This window comes from Sturnira hondurensis, unplaced genomic scaffold (genome assembly GCF_014824575.4).
Source record: "Sturnira hondurensis isolate 20B ecotype Veracruz unplaced genomic scaffold, ASM1482457v3 Scaffold0007036, whole genome shotgun sequence".
Classification (NCBI taxonomy): Eukaryota; Metazoa; Chordata; class Mammalia; order Chiroptera; family Phyllostomidae; genus Sturnira; species Sturnira hondurensis.
In genome coordinates, this window is record NW_028079667.1 from 3,614,690 (window position 1) to 3,633,796 (window position 19,107).

Below are 19,107 nucleotides of genomic sequence, written 5' to 3' on the forward strand. Positions count from 1 at the left end.
AAGCAGCAGTCTGGAACTTTGAAATATCCTCTACTTTGCCCATCATGTTCAGTGACCTTGAGTAAGTCACCTAAACTGGAGGCAACTCTGGCTCTGGAGGGAATGATCTAGTATCAGGAAAACAACTCATTTGAAGATAAAAGAGGCTACAGAGATGTTCACTGCTAGGAAAACTTAAACAAAATAACATTTGGATGTGACCATGTGCATGAAGCCCTCTAGAGAGTTCTCTCTGTTGTTATAATCGGTCATGTTTAGTTATCTCTGTTTATGTTGATGTGTGGGAATTTTTATTTCTAACACCCACTCCCATTAGCTCCATAGACCCCCTAGAGAGAAATTCATTTTACAAATTCAAAACAATTGCCTACTTTTCATTTGAATTAAATTTCCCATTATTTCCCTTTGCAATAAAAGTCAGCTGGTTAATGCAAAAAAAAACACCCCCAAACCCACTGAGACATAGGTCAAAAGTGTTTGCAAACATGCAATTAAGAATTGACTACTTCAGCTGTCTACCTCGGGGTTTGGTGAAAGCATCAGCTGCCGCCTTGAGCATTGCATGCCAGAGTATAACCTTTCCTAGCCAAAGGTTACATTCCTCATTTCAAGGGACGCTTGACCCCTCACGCCTGACCTTGGGTTTAAAACAACTGACCATCACACGACTAACTCTGGAAATCTCTTAATATGATCCCAACATAGTTTGATTCAAATTGCCATTGGGCCAAGGTGGTAAAATACTCTGCAGGTGTGTTGCCCCTTCCTCCCCCAGTGTTATTGACATTGAAGATGACTGTGGCATTTTCCCTCTTAACCCAGTGTTCCAGGAAGCCCTTACTGATGGGTTGGAGCTGTCATAATTGACATAATTATTCTTCGGACTTGCTTTGGCATAACACTTTTAACACAGGGCTGACATCAGGTATATCTTAATATGAAGCTTTAGATAGTTCTAGCAAATCATGTTTTTCAGAAAGTATCATTGTGGGATTTTTAACGTGGGAACTGGAGAAAATACTGTGAAATCGGTTGGAACTAACTGGTATGAAGCATGAATTTTCTCTAGGAACAGGAAAACATGAAAGCTGAAGGCAATGGGAGAACAACAGAGGAGAGAAACAGTGATATCAGAGCGAAAAATTGGTCCATTGCCTCTCATACTCGCTTCAGCCACAGAGGCTGCATCCGTGGTAGTCACCTGGTAGGTGCCCTGACCAGGAATCTAACGCTCAACATTTTGGTGTGTGGGGGGCAACAGTCCAAACAACCTGGCCAGGGTTAGACTTTTTATTGACTTTTAAAAAATATTTCTTGAGACAACACAAATTTTAGAAACCAATTTTTCAGAAGAACAATTAAAATTAAATGGAGTGGCTGTAATTAGTTTAAAAGAGCAGAGAGAAAATAACTTTGCTATTTAGACCTTAAGGTGGAATAACATTATTCAAAAATCATGTTGTTTTTACTAAAAATCTATTCTGTGAGGGTTGCACTTAGTGGGACACGTTCCCTGTCCCTTTGGCTCTAGCTTCCTAAGTATTCTAATAACTCAAGTAAACTGCTGGGACAAACAACACAGCTATGAATGTGTCTGGAGATTCTGCATCTGCCTTCCTTAATCAACTTCCTTTCCTGAATATGAATTGCAATAATGAGTCAATTAACGTCCTCAAATGCCAATGAGATGCAAAAGAGATTGGTAGTGGTGGTGGTGGCAATGCGTTTCGGGAGCCGTTCCAATGTCTGGATTTTAACGAGTCGCACACTGAGCTCACAACTGATTATTTATCTTATGCAAACGTGCCTGGCTGGCACTTCCCCCTGCAGCTTCCCCCGTGTCATCCCAAGAAAGTAGGCAAGACAAATTTAACCTTATTCTCAAGAAAGTCTCAGGTTTGGAGCCATTGCTCCTAAGGCTTAACTTCTAACCTTCTCACTCAGATGAAAAGACACGCTTGGATAGTTGTTTCTATCAAAGTTCTGCATTAATACTTTACACCTATTCTGAAATTATGACCCATTTTGGTATATACTAATAAGTAATTAGGCATCTAATTTCATATCACAGTCTCTAACCATTATTCCTTTAAGTGTTTAAAGTTTCTTGTAATTTTATTGTTTTGTATCTACCAAGTGCTTTAAGTATATTACTGCATATCAAAATACATTTTCTTTCATAGTTTTTTACTGAGATATGATTGACAGATAACATTGTGTTACTTTTAGGTGTACAACATAATGATTTGATGTATATATTACAAAACGGTAGCTAACATTCATTACCACAGATAATTACACAGTTTTTCAAGTGAAGTATTATTATTCCCATTTTACAGACAACAGAACTGAGGCTCAGAGAGAGAGATTTAAACAGCTACTGAAGAGCAGCAGCATTCTGGAAACCAGGCCCCTCAGCCCACATGCCCATGTCTTTCGCACTATGAAACAATGTTCATAGTTGTTTGAGATTGGATTTCTTACCTGTTTACATGCAGTTAAAGGGGATATTTATTAAAACTCTGAATTTCAAAGCAACAATCCTCTATCTTTTAATTTTAGTAAAAATCCTTTAGGGTTAATGAATATGAAATGCTCAGTACAATTTACCTCTCAGATTTTTCAGTTTCCTCATTTTAAAAGCCTGGGCAGCTGGCTGACCACTTGGCAAACACAAGACCCCCAAAGTAAAATGATAACTCTGGCCGCATGGCCACTTTTCCCTGACAGATTGGAACCCCTCACTGGCCATATTTTAATGTAAAAACTGAACTACTGAAATGCAGTCATATGCTTTCTTCCCAGGGAGTCCAGAAGCGTCTTTCGGAGGAGCACGTAGGCATCCACAATAAAAGCTGCCATGCCCCAGCAACCAATTTAAAGCGTGTCCTTCTAAAAATTTATCTTTCCTAAGTCTGGCACTAAACAGAGTGGCCCGAGAGAGATAGTTTAGTGAATTTCCATGAAAGTCAAGTTATTCTCAAGTTAAGTGGGGTAAAAATAAAAAGCTATACCAAGATATAGCTTTCCTTGCACAATACTAATGCGATTTTAGCAGTGCCTTGGGTGGACTTGTGACTTGAGACATGTTTGGTTCCTGCTTATTATTTATATCTAGGTTATGAAAAAAAACCTTGTATTTTGGCATGAGGATCTTTTTATCCTAATAACCCTTTTTGCAAATGCCAATGCTTTTCTATTTAGCAGCTATTCCAGAATGGGTCTCTCATTAAGATACATCCTAGAAAATAAAATAAACTGTGTTTGAAATGCAGTTAAAAGATGTGAATGTCATTATGTATGCTGCCTTTACATGTTTGATTGTGGAAAAGGGTAAAATACAATGACCTTTCATTCATTAAATGTGTTCTCTATTGAATGAAGACTAATAAGTTGTGGCCTAGCCACATCTTCCAACCAAACGTAGAGGAGGTATTAAGGAATATGCCTTGATCATTCACCCCTCTGCAGTGGAATAGCTTAGAGGCTGAAGACATTCTATGTTTTAATGTTGGAATCATAGGATGTTCGCTTCTTCAGAAACAAAATGCCTAATGAGATTTTAGTTTAAGTGCTTCAGGAATTAAGTTTTGCAGGAAGAAGATAGGCTAGTCATCCTTTAACTTTGGAAACCCCTACAGAAGAACAACAAAACAAACAAGCAAGCAAAATGTAACCAAAGACACTGAAATAGAGAACAGACTGACAGGGACCAGAGCGGAGAGGGGAGGGAATTTCAGGGGAAAAGGGGAAGGATTCACAGGAACAGGTATAAAGGACCCATGAACAAAAACTAAGAGGGGTGGAAATGAGAGGGAGGTGGGGAGCACTGGGGGGGTGGGGGTGGGGGGGTGGGCTGGGATGGCAGTAGAAGACAGAAAACTGTACTTAAACAATAATTAAATAAATAAATAAAAAAAACAGAATTCCAAAATAAGATTACATATGAGTAGTTCTTAAGAAAGAAATATATTATGCCTTTGAAATCCGATATAAAACAAAATAATTTAGCTACTACCAGGTCTTGCAAAATGATATACAGAAAATTAAATCCACCAAGGAATTCCAGAACAAATCACGCTTGCACTTGCTTCAGTTACTTTCAAGATTACATTTTTAAATTATAGAGTACAAGCAAAGGGAACTGTAACAATATCCTCTTGTATTTCAATAACGTGGCCTGGAGGTGGTAACTAAGTAGCTCTTTACACACGTTACTGAATAATCTATACACTCGAATAATTAAAAGCAACAATCCCAGCTTACTCATAAAAAGTTCTTCCAGAGTCCCCCTCAGAGTAGTTACAGATGTTCCTCTGCTTCCAGTCGAAATGAGCTTCAATAAAATGTATTTTACAACCCTCCTTGGTACATTTAGATTCCTAATGAATGTCAAAAAAATCCCCCTTCCTTCAACTTTATTTAAACTAATTGGAAACTAAGTTCTTTACCTTTTCCAGAAATAATCTAATAGTTTCATCTAAGAAAAACTCTTATGTCCAGCTTAGTTCCCTAAGGCCCTGAAAATGTTGTTCTGTGGAATATGACTTTAAGTCAGGTCCTTATTTTATGAGGCCACATAAAAATTGGCATTGAGGGAAGCTGAGGGGTGGGGCTGGAGTTGACTGGCATAATGGATTTCAAGTACTTTATGAATACCTGTAGCAAAATCTTCCTTACCACATTCTGAATTTCTAGGTCTGAACTTCTTTGGAATTTCTGAATAAACTCAAGTGAGGATGTCCACTAAACTAAGAAAGAGGTTTACACAATCTCACCGACATAACAACCAGAGCTTGCATTTGACCCAAGCGGCAGCAGTTAATAATCATCGCCATCTCCGGAATGTGCTCAAAAAAGTTCAATATGGGACCTTTTGATAATATATTCAGCAGGATCTCACATTCTGCAAACTGGCTTTTCCCCAAATTTTGCCATCTGATCTGTTTTCTGCTGATGCCTTTCATTCTCTCATAAGGCAGGTGGTCAGACTGAACAGACAAGCAGTCACCTCATGGTCAAAAAGGCACTTTGATTGTAATAAGTTGACCCCAGGACTGCCAAGTGTTTTTCCCTGTCCTGAAGTACAATCAGCATTTTAAAAAATGTACACTATTTTGGTAGTTAAAACAATGCTTTATTTATGAGTAAAATGTATGCACACACATTCTGATAAGGAAACTGTTGAAGAAAACAAATATTCACCAGAGAACATTGCAAAGTTCCATTCTTTCCAGAATCTTCATTTTTCTCAATAACGAGAGAGCCATACATATTGTTTTTTGAAAGATTCTAATGCTTTAATCATCAAGCATGGTGGTGACTAAAACGAGGGATGTTAAGATATTGGTGAGTTTGTGATTCATGAATTTCTTAACTTATAAAAGCAACTATCTTTCTCATGCATGAGGAAGACACATCAGTCCATAGATGGCCCATTGAAATAATGTTTTACTCAAAGTTCTATGTCATAGGAACAGTTGGCCCTTGAGTGAAATAAGCAGTGATCATTTGGTATATGTCTCTCAAACTCTGTGAATGGGCTCTATAAACTACCTCAGATATCAACTTACATGTGCTGTTTTAAAACTTCTCAAGATATTTTTTTTCTTGATAACATTGTACTTTTTGTGCCACAGATAATTGAAACATAAGGTTTTGTTTGCAAAGTGTATAATCATTCAGGATTATTGTCTAAAATTGTAAAAATATTTAAAGTGCAGCAATGTAACTAAAATGCAAGTGTAATGGCTTGCTACCCAAGTGTCAGATAGTGACTCTGGCTAGCCAGCCTGTCCTCACTGCTTCAGGTGTCTCCATGACAGACACAACAGTGACAGAGACAAAGCTTGGTGAGAATGACAATCTGAAACATCTTCAGCTTTCGGATGAATCCTTTGATTTCATAAAGAAACCAATAGATGATTAGATGTTTTAAAGTAGGGTGTCTTAGAAACCCTACTTTACATTGCATTTTCTATATTACTTTATTATACATTTATATTATATTTTCTAATTTTCTCATACGCTCTGTTTCAACCGCTTTGGCCTTCCTGCTGTGGTTTGGACACGCCGGCCTCACTCTTGTCTCAGAGTCTTTGTATCTGCTTTTTCCTCTACTTTCCATGCTCTTCACCCTGATATCAGACGCCCCCTCTCTCACTTCTTTCAAGAAAGCGCCTTCTTTCTTCTTATTTCTCACTGCTTAAATGTCTTCTCATCAGAAAGGCCTTTTCAGTCCACATATTGTAAAATATTGATACTCCTCCTCCAAAATTCATCAATCTCTAGCCCTTTACCCAGCTTCATTTTTCCTTTTGGCTCGTAGTACCATGTTGCATGTTATCCGTTGATTGACTCAATGGTCTATCTCCCACTAAAATTTAAGTTCCGCAAGAGCAGGAACTTTGCCTATTTTGTTCTTTAGTGTAGTGCAGCACCTATAACTATGCCAGGCATTTTGTTGGTACTCAATAAACATTTGTTAAACAAATGAAGACAAATCGATATCACATAGTGGAGAAGTATTCATATGACTCCCATATGAATCTCATGAGAGATGTTACTGTGCATTATTAATTTTTAAATGTTATGTCTTTGAATATTTTAATTTTTAATTCCAATTCTTCACTCTAAGGCCTCATTTTTATTTTTAAGATGAGCTCTTCTTTGTATAACTAAGTAAAGAGATTTAGATTTTTTTTGAAATATAACCTCATAATTCCCATAAGATTATTCATACAACCATGGGTGGTTGGAATGGCAATCCCATTATCAATGATTCATCTATTATCTTTGGGTAATTGGACCTCATAATAAAAAATGAAAAAGTTTTATATTTTTATCATTTTTTCATTTCTAGATACAGGTCCTAAACCTAGGGAGAACTACAAAAAAATCCATTATTGAGGCTTGCCAAAATATTCAGAGTTGTCTTGTACATGTTAGATACTTCCTCATCAATTTGAGGGAGTTAGGAAGTTTCTAAATACTTTTAATTTGTAGGAGTTTGGAAAGAGGAACTATGTTTTTAATTAAAATGTTGAAAGAATTTATACTAGTATTCTGCTCATCTTTACATATCTTCCTAAGGTTACTTTTCCTTCCTGTTTTTTGCTTCACGTTCACATAAATTCATGAAATAATACTTGAGATTATTGCCTCTACTTTTATATAGTTCATTAGCAGTATTATATTCTTTAGTCACATAATAAACATCAAATTATGCACTTAGTATAGAACTTGACATATTGTGGTTTGGTACAGACTTGTGTTTGAATATTGAAACTGAGTTGCCAACTGTATGATTTTTAAGTTCCATAATTTCTGTGTAAATGGATATAACAGCTACTTCACCAGTTGATTGTGAGAATTTAATGAGATATTTTAGGAATTCAGCATTATATGCAAATTACATATCAGTAGTCTTTGGGCATAAGTGAATTTTTTTTACTTCCCTTTCAAGAAGAATTATTTGGTGACTCTTAAAATTCATTCTTTTAAAATAATAATGACACTATTGACGTTTTTATTATTAATTATAACATCAGATAATATTTACTGGATATTTATTTTGTACAAAGTACTATGTTAAGAAAATTATATGCTTTATCTTTTTTAAAATTTATTTTATGATTTATCTTTTTTAGAGAGGAAGGGAAGGAGAGCGGGAGAGAAATATCAATGTATAGTTGCCTCTCATGCGCCCCGTGCTGGAAAATGGCCTGCAACCCAGGCATGTGCCCTGACTGGGAATTGAGCCATGATCATCTGGTTCGCAGGCCCATCTGGTTCGCAGGCCCACGCTTAATCCACTGAGCTACACCAGCCAGGGCTTATATGCTTTATCTTTAAACCTCACAACAACAGCACAATAAAGGTATTGTTTTATTTTCCTCATTTTGAAGTTGAGAAAACTGAAATTTGTAAAGGTCAAATAATGTATCCAAGGTCACGCAGGTTCAAAATGACAAAGAAGGAATCTGAATCAAAATCTTTCTTTTACTAAATTATATTCTTTTAACCACTATGCCTACTATTTACTTTATAAGTGTTTTTGACAGTACAGTGTTTGAAGGTCCAAGGATATATGAGGATTGTATATAAATATAATATAGATAAAAATATATATGAATATGTATCACATACATACAGTTAATTCTATTCAGTTAAAAAGAACATTTATCAATTAATATAAGACAGTTTTGTNAAACTGGCCTGCAACCCAGGTATGTGCCCTGACTGGAAATTGAGCCATGATCATCTGGTTCGCAGGCCCATCTGGTTCGCAGGCCCAAGCTTAATCCACTGAGCTACACCAGCCAGGGCTTATATGCTTTATCTTTAAACTTCACAACAACAGCACAATAAAGGTATTGTTTTATTTTCCTCATTTTGAAGTTGAGAAAACTGAAATTTGTGAAGGTCAAATAATGTATCCAAGGTCACACAGGTTCAAAATGACAAAGAAGGAATCTGAATCAAAATCTTTCTTTTACTAAATTATATTCTTTTAACCACTATGCCTACTATTTACTTTATAAGTGTTTTTGACAGTACAGTGTTTGAAGGTCCAAGGATATATGAGGATTGTATATAAATATAATATAGATAAAAATATATATGAATATGTATCACATACATACAGTTAATTCTATTCAGTTAAAAAGAACATTTATCAATTAATATAAGACAGTTTTGTTAGGTTCTATTATATATGCAATTATTAATATAACGTAACCTTTGACTTTTGTCTTCAAGGAGCTTTGTGTTAGTGTGTGTATGTATTAACAAATTTCATGTGCCTAAAAATAACAATCACTGGACTGAGTTTTGAAAGTGTTAGCAAATATATTAATCATACAAAGTTAAATTCCTAGAAGTCAAACTACATGTCATTAAAAATGTTATTCTTTACGAAGCAGAGGGCAGTATGTAATAAGCACATCAAATAGAATACTTTGAGGGGATGTTGGGGGCAAAATAACATTTGTGACCACAACGATCTCCGGATATGTAGGCCCTGATTCCTAGAGTATTAGAGTTAAAATAGAAGTTGACAATCTTTGATGAACAAATTACTGAAGTATATATTAGAAATTTTTAATGAATAATGAAAAGGAGCTCTAGAATCATAAAAGAACTTGGTTGCATTCACACATTGTTACAACCAGAGTGTAGTACCTTGATTTCCTATTCTGTGGTTTTCCTTCTGTATGTGAGTTATTTCCATAGATAGAGAAGTGGATGAAGAATGGGCTAACTTCATCCAGGTGGCACCAAACAAAAATGCCTTAGATCTGTGATGCTCAACCCATGCTTTGGTGACCTGAAGTTTTAGGGGATGAGGCTGAGCCTGGTCAGGGCTCCAGGACCTTCACATTTTCCCATCTGCACATTGGAGTTCTGTGAAAGACTATACTTGAATAGGAGTTGTTACTACTGATATGAGTAAATAAATAAATCACTATCTTGTGTTATAGGATTGAATGTACTATGCTGACTGTACTTAATGCTGTGTTAGACACTTGAAAATCGCTGTACCTTAAATGCTCTCATCACAAAAAAAGTAATGGTAATTAAGTGGGGTGCGGAGGTGTTAACTAAGCTTTCTGCAGTGTCATTTCACAATATATAAGTATATCATATCATGTTGGACACCTTAAAGTTATACATGCTGTATGTCAGTTATATTTCAATAAAGCTGGAAAAACATAAAACCAGGAAATAAAATCGAGTGAAGCTTTGGGGTTCTCCTGATGGTGGTGATATATACAGCTCGTTTTATTAGTTTGATGATTCATGCCAGAGTAAAGTAGATGAAGTGAGAAAAGGGATGCACATATGCTGAGAAATGGAGGGAGAAACGAGGTCAGTAGTAATCCAGAGTGCTCCGACTCTGTGATGACGCAAACGTGACGGCGATGTAATCCTCAGCAGAGCTAGTGTGTGTTATGGGCTTACCAACTGGAGGACACTGCAGTAATTGTTACACATTATCTCATTTACTCCTATTAACAATCCTATTTTACAAACACGAAATGAAGATCTGGAGAACTTAAATATTTCCCCAACGTCATAATTTGGACAAATTGGAACTAGAATTGAAGCCAGATATAACTAACTGTTGTTTACATATTTGTTATAAAAACCAGACTGTGGCCCAATAATCCCATACATTTCTTAATGAGAAGAAACGGAAGATGAAAGTAGGAGGTAAAAAGGTTTTAGGACTAGAGTTGCCACATTAAAATGTAAGATACCTAGTTAAATTTAAATTTCAGTTAAAATAAATAATATTTTGGAATAAATATGTGCAAATATTATTTTATTGGATGCACATGTATATTGTGAAAATGCTTTACTATGAAAAGGCTAGTTAACATAATCTTTCCTTCACACAATTACCACTTCGTTGTTGTCGTTAAGGTGAGAATATTAAAACTCCACTCTCACAGCAGCATGCAAGTACACAGTACATCATTATTAACTGTAGTCGCTATGCTGTGCGTTGTATCTCCGGAACATATTCATCCGACAACTCAAAGTTTGAGCCTTTTGACCAACATTTCCCCATTCTCCACCCCTTTCTGTCCTTGGCCATCACTGTTCTAGTGCTTCTGCGGGTTTTCCGTTTTTTGGATTCCATGTATGTGAGATCGTACACAGTATTTGTCTTTCTCCACCTGACTTATTACACATTTCATAATGCCTTCAATGTCCATTTATGTTGTCTCAAATGGAGGATTTTCTTCTCTTTTATAACTAACATTCCTTTGTGTATATGTACACCCCATTTTCTATACCCATTCACCCATCAATAGACACTTAAATTCTTTCCAAGTCTTGGGTATTTGGGAAAATGTTGCAGTGAATGTGAGAGTGCAGATGTCTTTTTGAAACAGTGATTTCATTTCCTTCAGTTATACCTAGAAGTGAGATTTCTGGATCATATGGTAATCTATTTTTAATTTTTTGATGAACCTCCATAATGTTTTGCATAGTGTCTGTACCAACTTACACTCCCACCTACAGGGCACCAGGGTTCCCTCTACTGCCCGTACTCACCAGTATTTGTTATCTCTTGTTTTTATGACAATAACCATTATAACAGGTGTGAGGTGATGTCTTAACGGTTGTTTCAATTTGCTTTTCCCCGATGATCTCTAATATTGAGCACCCTTTCATATACTTGTGGGGCATTTGGATGTCTTCTTTGGAAAAATGTCTCTTCAGATCTGCCCATTTGTTCATTGGATTTTTCATTATTTTGCTATTGAGTTATTTGTGTTTCTTCTATAGTTGAACATTAATCCCCTATCAAATATATAAATGCAACTATTTTCTCCTACTCAGTAGCCTGCCTTTTTGTTTTGTTAATGGTTTCTGGCTATAGTTTGATATAGTCCCAATTGTATTTTTGCTTTTGTTGCTTGTGCTTTTGGTTTCCTGTCCAAAAAATTATTGCCAACACTGATATTAAAGAGTTTTCTCCCTATGTTTTCCTCTAGGAGTTTTATACTTTTAAGTCAGGTCTTATATTTAAGTCCTTAATCCCTTTTGAGTTAATTTTTGGGAGTGGTACTAGAGGTTCAATTTCATTCTTTTTCATGAGGATATCCAGTTTCCCAAGCAAAATTTATTAGGACCTATTCTTTACCCATTGACTACTCTCAGATTCCTTGTGAAATATTAGCTGAATATTTATTTATGTTTACTTCTGGGTTCTCAATTCTCTTCCATTGCTCTAGGTGCCTGTTTTATGCCAGTACCATGCTGTTTTAATTATTAGTGTTCTGTAATATAGTTTGAAATTAGGAAGTGTGATTCCTCATGCTTTGTTCTTTGTCAAGATTGTTGTGCCTGCTTGGGGTCCTTTGTAGTTTCATAATAATTATAGGATTATATACTATATTTCTGTATAAATGCCATTGGAATTTTTATGGGATTGCATTGAATCTATAGATGGTTTTGTGTAGTATGGACATTTTAACAATAATTCTTCAGATCCATGAACACAAGATATTTTCCCATTTATTTGCATTTTCTTCAATTTCTTTAATCACTGTCTAATAGTTTTGGTATATAGAGGTTTTATTTCCGTAGTTAAATTTATTCCTGCATATTTTATTGTCTTTCATTTTATTAAGAGGTTTTCTCCCTCCCAAATCTTAGAACCTTTTTAAAGAAAAAACAACAAGGCAAGAAGAAAGTTTTATTGGAGAAAATATCTACATAAAGGACATTTTCTGGAACACATTAGGAGGAGCAAAATTCCTAAGTATATCTGTATCTGCTTGATCTCTTTATTTCAGAGGGGAGTGATGCTTGCAGAAAATATCAAATTTTTCCCTCTAGAAATACCTTTTATCACTTTTAAAAACGTTTCTTTAGTTTATGGAGTCTCCGAGAACCTAACAGAAGCCAGGGGCTGTCTCTGCAGACAACATGCACACCCACACCCATATGTCTTTCCTGAAGTCAGGAGAGACCATATTAAAAACCCACGCTTCAGACCACTCACAAGCAGACAGCATGGCTTACTGGACTGTGTGCCTCAAAATCAGGAAGGTGGCTGGCAGAGTAGTAGCCTAATAACTGTTTACCCATTGACTCTTGGGAAAAGAGAGTCCTGATTTATAGCATTCATCAATTTCAATGCTATAAATTTCCACTGTGACTGATTTCAAGTGAGCAGCATAGCATAGCATCATTCAACAGAGTTGCCAAGAAGTGCACAGTAGCAAATCGCTCATAGTATTATACAAATATATATTCATAAACAATAGATATAAAAATCCCTCAAGAATATAGATAATAGTATAATGTAATAAAATAATTAGGGTGTGGCAAGCTTTGAGTATTTATCACCATTTAAAAATATAATTTATGAAATGGAAGCTTGTATAATTTAAGTTTCAATAATGGTTATGTTTAACAATAAATAGCTCACAACCTTCCTGAAAATGTAACAGGTAGCTCTTACTGGTTCAGCACATCACTGGTCTGGTTCTGTCATCTGTAAATGAGTCTCTTAGTTGCCACATAAGCTGAAGAAAGGTAAAGTATGGGAAGCACTTCCGAGTTTCTAAATACAGCAATTATAGTAATATTATCATTATTGCTATAAGTGAGCAGCTTTATTCACAAGAGCTATGTTTCTTATTTTAGTAAGTGACATGAGAGAATGAACATTTTTGTGTGATTTTTCCATATTACTCTTCGACAAATAAGGAGAGTGGGATGAACTTTGTTCCTTCTAGTGCCTACGGCATATTCTGAGAGTAAGTTCAACCCTGAAAGATACACACACTCACTCACTATAAATAAATAAGTCCAAAAACATCACACTACAAGTGGAGCTTGACATTTCAATACAGTATACTTTGTAAGTGGTATTATGTTAAACTTCCCGTGGAATGTTATATGATTTTCTTCAAAGTATACCAAGGGTTCACTTAGGCACTGGAGTTTACTTATTTCTTTCGTCTCACATGCACTATCTGACTATTTTAGTGCCTAGGGAATAACTGGGTCTCATTACCTTTATATGCTTTCATTAGAACTATCTCGGCTGGATTTAAAATATTATTATTCATCAAATAATGTATTTTATTGTCATTTTGCTATTTTCTCCTCCTAAATCTGACATGAATATTAAAAGTATTATGGTGATGTTTGTATAAGCGACCTAAGCACTCAGACACAAAGAGATTCGAGCAAAATCAGTGAATGTGTATTTTTGTTTCATAAGTTGCCCCTTTGTTTCTATAATATGTAGATAGACTGCAGAGACTCTTTTTCTCTATGTTACTTTCCTACAACAGAATGAATCTGCCAGGACCCCATCTATAAGGTCATCATTTATGGAATAACCACAAAATGTGATCAATCAAGTTATTCCAACAGAGCAATAGCCAGCGTGACCTCAACAGACTTGGGCCTCTGGAGCCAGATCTCTTTAGTGACAGACATAACCCTGGTGGGTCGGCAGCATCCTTCACTGCTCACTCTCCCATCTGCCACTGTGGAAACTTCATCATTAAAGGCAGAGTGTAGCTGGACAAATTTGCAAATGGTTTTGAGAGCATTATTATTGCACAGAATGTTGCCATCTGTAAGTAGGCAAATCTGAATTACAATGTATGTCTACCTTTCTTTCTCTATGTATATCTTAATAAAAATACGCATGCATTAATCTCAAAACTGGGAACATTTTCTTTTGTGTTACGCAATTATAGCTTTGCACAAAGCCTCCAAAGCTTTACTTCCTCTATTTAAATACATTCGTACTTAAACTATCACAGGTAAGAATAGGTATTTTATTTTCCATTTAGTTGTTTGGTCTTATTCACAAAGTATTTTTGTTTGATTTATTCACTTATTATGTTGCATTATTATACTATTATCAAATATTCACATTTACATATGTGTGTATATAGTATAGGGTTTTATATTATTTATTTTATGTAATAAATTATTCTTATAATATATTTATCATGTAACAGTATTTTTTAAATGATATATATTTTAGCTTTAAAATTTTTTAAATTATATCTTTGATGTGGCACCACCTGCCTTCTTGCAACTTTCAATACCATGGAATAAATTAGAAAGCTTATAAAAACAATATAACAACAACACTAAACCAGAATTTCCAATTCATAAGCCAGGCAGGTTTTTGTATATGATATATATGAAATTTGTATGTGTGTAAAGAATATATACATTCTTTAAGTTCTAGTGCATAGTATTGAGATTATTATAATTGTGAGCAGATTACTGAATGCCTACTCCATTTCCTGCAGTTTATTACACAATAGCTCCTTGAGTAAATTGAAGTTTAATTGTGCAACAAATTTACATTAGAATACCATGTAAAGTGTTTTTCTCTATAGCCTTTTTTGACTGGGGGAGCAGAGCAGTGTTGATTGGTATATTTTGTCCCTGCACTAGCTCTCTTTCTATAAGACATGGTGCCCTGTGGATCTCAGAGAGCTAGAAAATGCTGCCCTTTGATCCTGTTCGTGGGTCCTGTTTTTGTGGATTTTTTTTAGAAAGTACATACAATAAAATATTCCTTGCTTGTTAAGGAATCCCCTCTCACTTGCTTTGTGCCTGTGTCACTGGTAGTTATAAAATTATAATACTGTAGTATTTCATATCATATTATTATGCTATGGATATTATATTGTTATTATTGCTATGATACAGACAAGGTAACCAAGGCACAGAGAAGTAAACTGATGCTCAATATCACACAGTTTGGTAAACTGTAGGTTAGGGATTCTGAACTTAGCCAACCTAGGTCCAGAGTCTGTGTTGTTAATTTATTTGGCTCTGTGTATCTCTAAGAGTCTAAAAAGATGTTAATGGATCACCTATGGTGATGGTGGGAATGAAGGAAGGTGTCTCATTGACACAAAAAAACATAGAGAGTGGCATTAGCGCATTTCAGTGTCAACTGTTGGTGCTCAGATGGGCTGTCTGAATGTACTTACTTCTCTCTGCTGAGTTTTAAAGACAGAAGGAATATGACAAATGGGACCCAAAGTACTGAATTCATTATTAATACCAGTCCTAAGATGTCTGCTTTGGAGAAATGCTTAAGTTTTCTACTCCATCCCATAGGTTTTCTAGGCTGCTATCTGGCCATCTACTCTAACCAATCCTGTCCTGTATCCCCTTAGTCTCAGGCAAAGGAAACTGCACAGACAGCAAAGAGGTTGATGAGGCCCCATGGAAGCCAGCGGTTGGTAAAGCAGCAGTGAGCCTCAGGAACCTTATATTTAAGCCCCCAATAAGTCTTGCCATGAAGAACTGGCCCACTAAACGTCTCCTTGCCTGGCAAATCCCATGATCTCCTCTGTCCTCTGTGCAGAAGAGCTAGTAAAGAAACATGGACACAGGAAAGAAGTTTAGATCAATGTTTTCCCATTAACAAGATTATGGAAAACTATGAGCAGACATTCAAAAACTGCTCTTCAATTCTCACTCTAGTCCTTCTTTGATCTTAAAAAAATCATAGTAAATTAAATACTTGGGGATGTCCCATAGTAGAGCAGATTTCTAGCGTATGAATAATAGTAAAATTATATAAAAAATAGTAAAATATGGTCAACTCCAAATTATCTGCCAATAAAGACTTCTGTTCATCAATGTCATGCAAAATAAGGTGTGGCAGCATTTTGACAATGGAAACAAACATGAGTAACACTAATACCTTTTCCATTCATCTTTTTAAAAAGATTTTATTTATTTATCTTTTAGAGGGGAAGGGAAGGAGAGAGGGAGAGAAATATCAATGTTTGGTTGCTTCTGGTATGTCCCCTGCTGGGAACTGGCCTGCAACCCAGGCATGTGCCCTGACTGGGAATCAAACCACGATCATCTGGTTCGAAGGCCCGCGCTCAATACACTGAGCTACACCAGCCAGTGCTCCATTCATCTTTGGTTATAAAAATAAAAAGAAAGAAACAACAGGCCCTAAATGAAGCCGGTGGCCCCTAGGACAACAAAGCAAGACTTAATTGCAGTTTCAATGTCTCCCAGGGATTTGACCTAGAACCAATCAGTCTGGAATTTTCTGATCAACGCTAGAGAAGTAATCTGCCTGACAAGACCCCTACAACACAGCCTCCAAAGAAAGGTGCCCTTGACTGAAATAATCCTTTCTTTTCTTTTGCTAATAACTTTCTTGTTCCTCCTTTTTTTGCCCATAAAAACTTTCACGGCACCTCTTCCTTATGCAGCTGAGATATGAGTCATTCAATGAAACCATTAAGATCTTTAAAATTTATGTGGTTGAATTTTTGTTATTTAACAGCTTATAATGAAATCATATAGTTTTGCTTAAAATTTATGTTTGTAAATGATGTAATAGGACAAAGAACTAGAGTTAAGAGACTAGGAGAAATTACCTTTTTTCCTGATTAAAAACGGTAATTATAGTACTTTGTACTATCTGATATGGCTCTGAATTATAGCGTAGAGACTCGATGCTCTCAATGCTCTCATTTTTTTCTTCATATATCTCTGATTGAAAAGTCTAAAGTCTAGAAGAGTGTAAGGTGTGTAGGAAAGCTAACCAACCTCTGGGAAAAACTCTCAGGACAGATGGTGTGAGTTAGAGGAAAGACACTCCTGCCCTTGGATTTTCCCAAAGAAGATAGCTTCTTCTCATGTGCTACGTGAGGTAGATTTAAGAAGGCCGTTGGGAGTTCGGTTGTATTTGGGAGGAGGAAGTCTTTGCAAATATTCTGGTTGTAAGGTTCATGTAAATGACAGTGAAATATTATTATAGGCCCCTTTACTATAATATTTTTTAAATTATACTATGTGTCATATCAGAGTGCCCCAAATTGTATTGGCACTTGAGAATGAAAAAATAGAAACTATGGTACCTGTGATTTAGTGTTCTTTAAAATTAAGTTGAGAATAATACATAGATGTCAAAAGGAATGAAGAAGTTTTGCATACACTGACATGGAATGACTGGATGTATTTTTTAAAATTTTTTGATTCAGTTTGAGTGGGAAATATCTTATGATTTGATTTAAAAAAACACCCAACAACCTTATATTCTAGTTTTGTCTGCTGAAAAACAATAACTTAATAGCCATGGATATGTATTTGTTACCTTGATTATGGTCTATATTAGTTATTACATTTCCATAAATGCACCTGAAGAATGACTGTTTCTTAATCTAAGACAGGATATTTATAATAAATCTGAGATTCGGCACTGACCAAAGTGCAGAGAATGTGCTTTATGTTGAAAGACCACAGAAGCCAAAATGAGGAGAATCTCTACAGCCAAAGAGGGTAAAATTTGAAACATTTTAAATTTTACCAAAGATGGTAAAGAGAATAATGAATACAATTTATTATAACACATTCACTATGTAAAAACCCTTAAGTTCATAACATAGGACACAGAGAGAGAGAGAATGGACAAAACAAGACAAAATTCAACTCATTAACTACATTATTTAAAAGACAAAAGTAAAAATAAAAATTTATTCTGTTTTTCTATTATGAACTGAATTTAAAGACAACCAGCCCTGCCCAATCAGGGAATACCCTGTAAGAATTCTTAGTGATGGATAGTCATGAAATAATAGAAATAGATAATCACAATTTTGTAATCTCTAGTAAGATCAGTGATATTTACTTTGGATCTTATCATCAAAAAGTGAATTTCCAACTTCTCTATGGAGAGAAAAAAAGCTCTCTGTAATAATGAAATGATTGCATAAAAAGATTAAATAAATATTGATTTATAACCTGGAGACTAGGAATGTTTTTTATAGCAAACTATATTGGGGAGAATATTTGAAATATAAAATATTGTTCACTTTAACTTTTAAAGTGTTTTTTGTAGAAGGTTGATTTTAGCACATTTGTGATGATTTAGTCACAGATTATGACCTCAGTAATGTAGGTCTCAGGAACTAGAGTGCTGTAAATGGAAAATGGAGATTTTTTAGCATAGGGAACATTGCTATAATACTTTCTTCTCACAAAATATTAATATTATTTTAATGCTTCACCAATTTGGGTGTTATACTCGAACAAAAGTCATGCTAATCTTCTATGTATCATTTCAATTTTAGTATATGTACACATAATATTATTTTAAAAGTAAGATAAACAGTGGTACTGTCATATTAAATGGAAAACTAAGAGTAGAAGCTTAATGGATCATATCCATGATCAGTATTTCAGCAGTGACTGGCAGCCATGTGAATGCTTCACTGTACACAGGCCATCAGGTGGGTAGTGTTGTAATGACCTCAGCTTAGGAAGCAGCAGAGAGAATGGACACGATGACCTGAATTTACCGGTGTTTCAGAAGTGGAGAAGGAGCATGGAGAAGAGGAAATGTCAAAGGGAAAGTTGAATATAAAATGAAGGAGAAAATCCTAGAAGCAGCAAGAGATAAGGGGACAGTCACCTACAAAGGAGTTCCCATCAGACTGTCAGCAGATTTCTCAAAAGAGACCTTACAGGCAAGAAGGGGCTGGAAAGAAGTATTGCAAGTCATGAAATTCAAAGACCTACATCCAAGATTGCTTTATCCAGCAAAGCTTTCATTTAGAATGGAAG

General features: G+C 35.5%; 1 pseudogene; it reads right to left on the bottom strand.

Moving 5' to 3' along the window:
* Positions 1–18,531: 18,531 nt before the first annotated feature.
* On the bottom strand, positions 18,532–18,625 carry LOC118990468 (uncharacterized; annotated as a pseudogene).
* Positions 18,626–19,107: the final 482 nt, after the last annotated feature.